Below are 6,751 nucleotides of genomic sequence, written 5' to 3'. Positions count from 1 at the left end.
GGGCTAATTCGAGGTAATCATTTTTTTCGAAGCGGACAGTGACGTCGACAACGAATACCTTTTCCTCGTTTTTGACTACGAGGTCCGGCTTGAATAGATTACCTCCTACCTGTATCTGGGGTTCCACAAATACTTGGTGCTTATCTGTTGATGCAAGCTTATTTGCAATTAAATTTTTTATATCATCATGCCGCTTTATTCGTTGGGCTTTAGTGTGGATACAGATGCCTAGAATATGTCCTAGTGTCTCGGGCTGCAAATGGCACTTACGGCACTTAATGTCAATATCTCTTTTAGCTCTCGCCAATGTTACCCTATTACCGAAGGTATTTGTTCTTAATTTAATTGCATCGATAAAGCGCGACGGTTTTAGTAGCTGATAATCTTTTAACCAGGAATTGCCAATTCTATCATTGGCAAATTCGCTGACTCCCTGCCCTTGACATTTTAAGTTGCTCCATTGTTGTATTGAGTCATACTTGAGTCGCTTTTTAGCGTTATCGATATCTGTTATGGTGGGTGGCCAATTTATTCGCAGAGAATTTGCCATGCGTTTCAATTTTTCTTCCATCTTGGGGGTAAAGAGACCAGATATGGCCGGATCTGCCGAGCTCTTCATTTTGACCGCATTTCGCAGCGTAGCTAGTTTGACGATATGTTCATATCTAGGAAGACCAAGGCCGCCTCTAGATTTTGGTGTATAAAAAAAACCGGTAGCAGTGGACGGAGTCAAGTGTAGTATGTCTTTAACTTGTTGACGTATTTCACTATCTAAGAGTTTTAAAACAGAGTCGCTGGGCGGGTACATCAGTAGTCCGTAAGTAAATTTTGGAAGAAGATAGTTGATTATCAGATCAATTTTCTGTTGTGGCTTCAAGTATAATTTTCGTATTCGTTTGACGATTTTAACTATTTCCGGCACTACAATGTTATAGTGGAGGCCCTTCCATGGGCCCATCTTGGCTCCCAAATATCTAAATATAGTTTCTGGTTCGGCGTTAGGGATTGTATTATTTTCTATTTTAATGTTCGGTTCTGTAATAATCCAGGTATCCTTTTTTGTTTCAATTTCGAATGCTAAGCATTTTTTTATTGATAAATTCATTCCTATATTATTTAAGAATGTATATATTAAATTAATTTGTGATTGTGCTTCATCTCTATTTTTAGCGAGGATGACTAGATCGTCTGCGAAGGCTAGAACAGAAACTTTTATATTATCGTTAATATGAATTCCTTCAGAGTTATTTTCAAGGCGATCCAGTAATTCTTCAATACAAATGTTAAATAGTAATGGCGATAAGGGATCGCCTTGTTTTACCCCTCTTCTAATTTTAATTTTTACTTTTTCAGAATTTCTGGCCTTTATTTCAGTAGAGCAATCCTCATACATTTTATCGATGATATTAATAATTTTATCAGGTATTCCTTTCTTTCTTAGACTATGCGATATCCAGGGGTGTGGTATTTTATCAAACGCTTTTGAAATATCAAGAACTATAAATACACCTCCGTTATTAACTTTGCTTCTAGCCAGTGCTTCATTCAGGAGCATTATATTCTGTTTACATCCATTTTCTGAGGTAAAGCCTTTTTGTCTTACATTTTGTTTAATGGCTTTCCTTAAGCGCGAATCGATAAGTGAAGTCAAAATACGACTCATTAAGGAGCTAACTGTTATAGGTCGCCAATTTTCTATTTTATCCAAATCTTGGTTTGGTTTTGGAATTAAGGTAGTTCTATTATTTTTCCAAGGTGCTGGGAAATAGTTTGCATAAAGTATCATATTGTACAGCGTAGCTAGTACCTGGGAAATTCCTGGTAACTGTAAGTGAGCTTTCTCGACGCCATCTGTACCGGCTGCAGATTTACTATTTATTTTAGTCATTTTTTTAATTATTTCTTCTTCAGATATCGGTGGGAAGAAAGTAGTATACGCTATGCTGGTTGCGTTGTTAGTTATTGGTAATGGTATGTGTATTGTAGATTCCCATATATTAGTGTATAAATTTTTAATATCACTGGCTGCCGGTGGGGACTGAGGGGGATTAATCAGTGAATAATCACCATTTATTGCAACATCTATTAACTTTTTTGGGCATTTTCTGTACATTTCTTGACACCTTGCGTAATTAAATTTCTTTATATGATTCCTTTTGGGTCTTTTGTTCTTATTGTTTCTTCTTCTCGACTTTTGTTTATTTATTTTACTGTTTGTTTTATTTGTATTATTGTTATTATGATTGTTATTTCTATAATTCCTAGTAGGTTGAGGTTTTCTTTGTTCTTCTTGGGTTTTAATTAAAAGTGGCGTTAGCGCTCCTATTATGTATTTATCTATTTCATCTGCTAATATAACCAAATCATCATTATTTTTATTTTTATTCCAGATGTTCATTAACTCACTGTGGATACTCTTTACCGCGTCAGGGATTTCGTGACTGCATTCAATTGCTGTTTTTAGTTTGTTTAACCATTCATTATAATCATTATTTATATCAACGTCGTCGATTAGCATAGGATTATCATTATTGGTGAATACATTGTTCGTAGTATCGACGTATTCCGTATTATCCGATACATTATTATTTGTTGCGTCGAATGGGCCATCATTGTTATTATCAGTGTTAGATGTTGGAGTATCTTCTACTACGGGCAGGTAAGTAATGAGCCCACGAAGTCTTAGTTCTCTTCTCTTGTCACTAATTTGTTTAAATGACTTATTTGTGATAAATTCCTTTATTTCCACATTTGGGTGTTTACAGTTGCAGAAGCGTGCATCCAGTTGTTTAAGGAGTTCTATACCCCCAAATGCTTCAAATGTGAGGAATGCCCACTTAGCTTCGATACACAAAGAGGATTGTCAACCCATGAAAGACAAAGACATCCAGGCCTCAGGAATAAAAAACGACAAGGTACAAGTGAGGTACCCTTAAGAGAGTCATAGTTACTCCCGCCGTTTACCCGCGCTTTTTTGAATTTCTTCACGTTGACATTCAGAGCACTGGGCAGAAATCACATTGCGTCATCACCCGTGAGGGCCATCGCAATGCTTTGTTTTAATTAGACAGTCGGATTCCCCTAGTCCGTGCCAGTTCTGAGCTAAGCGTTGAATGGCGGCCGAAGAAGCGACCACGACGGCGTTAACCGCCACGGAAGCCTCGCAGCAAGGAAGATCCGCGGGAGGCCAAGGCACGGGACCGAGCTCGGATCCCGGGACGCGACCGAAGTCGCCAACCGTTCACCTCGCCCAGGCCCGGCACGTCAGCCAGACCCGCTTCCCGACCAAGCCCGACACGCCCCGCTCCTCAGAGCCAATCCTTATTCCGAAGTTACGGATCCAATTTGCCGACTTCCCTTACCTACATTAATCTATCGACTAGAGGCTCTTCACCTTGGAGACCTGCTGCGGATATGGGTACGAACCGGCGCGACACCTCCACGTGGCCCTCTCCTGGATTTTCAAGGTCCGAGGGGAAGATCCAGACACCGCCGCAACTGCGGTGCTCTTCGCGTTCCAAACCCTATCTCCCTGCTAGAGGTTTCCAGGGAACTCGAACGCTTATACAGAAAAGAAAACTCTTCCCAGATCTCCCGACGGCGTCTCCAGGTCATTTTGGGTTACCCCGACGAACACTCTTACGAGGGCCCGAATGGTATGCGGTTCCGCTGCCGGGTTCCGGAATAGGAACCGGATTCCCTTTCGCCCAATGGGTGTGCATCTCTGCAACTACTTCTTATAAATTCGATTTAGCCATATTTAACAGTTTTGTTGTTGCTTTTTAACTGAGAGCTTTAGGACACCTCATTTACATAGGATTTCTCTTAGGGCTTAGGATCGACTGACTCGTGTGCAACGGCTGTTCACACGAAACCCTTCTCCACGTCAGTCCTCCAGGGCCTCGCTGGAGTATTTGCTACTACCACCAAGATCTGCACCGACGGCGGCTCCAGGCAGGCTCACGCCCAGACCCTTCTGCGCACACCGCCGCGACCCTCCTACTCGTCAGGGCTTCATGGAGGACCAAATTTTGTCCAGCCCCACTTGCCACTGACGGCGGAGTATAGGCGCGACGCTTCAGCGCCATCCATTTTCAGGGCTAGTTGCTTCGGCAGGTGAGTTGTTACACACTCCTTAGCGGATTCCGACTTCCATGGCCACCGTCCTGCTGTCTTAAGCAACCAACGCCTTTCATGGTATCCCATAAGCGTCGACTTAGGCGCCTTAACTCTGCGTTTGGTTCATCCCACAGCGCCAGTTCTGCTTACCAAAATTGGCCCACTTGGCACTCTGATCCAATAATAAAATCTCATGGCTTCATTTGATGCAAGCAAGCCAGAGATCTCACCCATTTAAAGTTTGAGAATAGGTTGAGGTCGTTTCGGCCCCAAGGCCTCTAATCATTCGCTTTACCAGATGAGACTCGCAATAACGTTCGAGCGAGTGCCAGCTATCCTGAGGGAAACTTCGGAGGGAACCAGCTACTAGATGGTTCGATTAGTCTTTCGCCCCTATACCCAGTTCCGACGATCGATTTGCACGTCAGAATCGCTACGGACCTCCATCAGGGTTTCCCCTGACTTCGTCCTGACCAGGCATAGTTCACCATCTTTCGGGTCCCAACGTGTACGCTCTAGGTGCGCCTCTTCTCGCAATGAGAACGAGACGCCCCGGGAGTGCGAGGCCTAATCGTAACGAGGCCCATCCTCCCTAGGTCGACGCAGAGGACGACATTCACTTTCATTTCGCCTTTAGGTTTATTTATATCCCAATGACTTGCGCACATGTTAGACTCCTTGGTCCGTGTTTCAAGACGGGTCCTGAGAGTACCCAAAGCAATAGCGTCGCCGACCGGTAATTCAAAGCTTGGCCAGTCCAAGGACTCCTCCTGCTAACAGCTGGCCAGACCCGGGGACGGCGCATAGTCCGTACATCCGGGTAATTATAACTGAACCTAGCTTGCGGCGGTCCTGACGCACACACATTCGAAAATGGATTGGTTGCGGCCTGATACCGTCTGAGTACCGTCGCGCAGTCGGCCAGGCAACCGAGGGTCTGTCACGAACACCGTTAAGGTGACGGACAGGCTCCGCCTCGGACCGTAGACCGACACGCAACGGGTCGCGACGTTCTACTAGGGGAGAAGTGCACGACTACCTCGCCGGAACATTCGCCGAAGGTGGTGTGCCCTCGCTAATGGAACCCGAAGGTCCATCCGGGGCATCGCGCACCAACGGGAGCCAGCGTTGTTGACGATGAATCTCCCCATTCGATCTTTTGGGTTTCTCAGGTTTACCCCTGAACGGTTTCACGTACTCTTGAACTCTCTCTTCAAAGTTCTTTTCAACTTTCCCTCACGGTACTTGTTCGCTATCGGTCTCGTGGTCGTATTTAGCCTTAGATGGAGTTTACCACCCACTTAGGGCTGCACTCTCAAGCAACCCGACTCTAAGGAGAGATCCTCCCGAAACGCGTACCGGTCACTACGGGCCTGGCACCCTCTATGGGTAAATGGCCCCATTCAAGATGGACTTGGACGCAATTCGATGTCTCGGGATAAACGGATCCTCCTGAACACTACATTTCCCAGCGGCGGTACCGCGGGATTCAGTGCTGGGCTCATTCCTGTTCGCTCGCCGCTACTAAGGAAATCCTAGTTAGTTTCTTTTCCTCCGCTTAATAATATGCTTAAATTCAGCGGGTAATCTCGCCTACTCTGAGGTCGTCAATTTCTTTGGTTTCATCGAAAGGTGAATAATGATGCTCGATGCAAAAAAAAAAAAAATAAACGAAAAGAAGCAAAAAAGCAAACACGTAGAGAAACTGTGCGTGAATCAACCTTTCGCATATTCAATTTTTCCTCCTCTCTCGTTTCAAAATGTTTGTATTTATCGTTCGATGAAACGAGCACAAGAGGGAAAAAAAAGTTGAGACACGACGTTCCCATAATTTTCGTGTTATTTCCTTTTTGCTTCAAACATTTTGCGGACTGCAGCTTCGTCGTATTGCTTTTATCAATTTTTAACAATTTCAAAGCGAAGACAACTCGCAAGACGATCCATTTCGTCTCGGTTCAATTTTAACGTCCGTCCGTATTATTTTTTGTTCCACAAGAGATTTCGAATAGGTTTCTTTATTTATCATCCCTTCTTTTCGAGCGCCACGGAAGCAAGAGGAAAAGCAAGAGCGAGAGAACATTTCGCGTATACTTCATTTAACAATTTTAACCAACACGCGATGTACTCCACACACCTCTTAGATTTAACAACTGCTTTTCTCTTCTTCTCCCCTTAGCGCAAGGGTAAACCCCATTTGTCTCTTCTTTGGAACGCAACAAAACTTTCGAGGACTGGACGACCGAGCGATGGTCGCGCGGTCTTCGCTTATCTTTAACAAACGAAGTAGTCCGTATGTATTCTAAATGTTGAAGCCTCCTAGAGCTTTAAGCCATGCGAGACATTGAAATGCTGTTTTAACGGGAGCATGCATAATTGCTGCAAACATACTTTTATCACAAGTTCTAGCCACGCCACGGAGGCTTCGAAGTTCCTTCACCATTCGCTTTCCTCTCTTTTGTTACACAGTTTCAGACTACGATCAGGGGTACCGAAACGCTGTATTGATTGTAAACAACCATTTTTATCTTGGAGCGGAGCGTTCCTTTACTCGTTAGATTTGTCTTGTCGCGTGTGTATTCGCTTTTTCGACGCTTTTTAACCATTTAACTTGTTTAGCGAAGCTAAACGCACA

The 6,751-nt window shown here is 44.1% G+C and overlaps 1 pseudogene; it reads right to left on the bottom strand.

Moving 5' to 3' along the window:
* The window catches only part of LOC143306541 (large subunit ribosomal RNA), an 8,000-nt pseudogene extending 2,274 nt beyond the window's left edge, over window positions 1-5,726 (bottom strand).
* Between the last annotated feature and the right edge of the window lie 1,025 nt (window positions 5,727-6,751).

Source organism: Osmia lignaria, unplaced genomic scaffold (genome assembly GCF_051020975.1).
Source record: "Osmia lignaria lignaria isolate PbOS001 unplaced genomic scaffold, iyOsmLign1 scaffold0012, whole genome shotgun sequence".
Classification (NCBI taxonomy): Eukaryota; Metazoa; Arthropoda; class Insecta; order Hymenoptera; family Megachilidae; genus Osmia; species Osmia lignaria.
The sequence above is the reverse complement of the archived record's forward strand: the minus strand, read 5'-3'. Positions and strand labels throughout refer to the sequence as shown.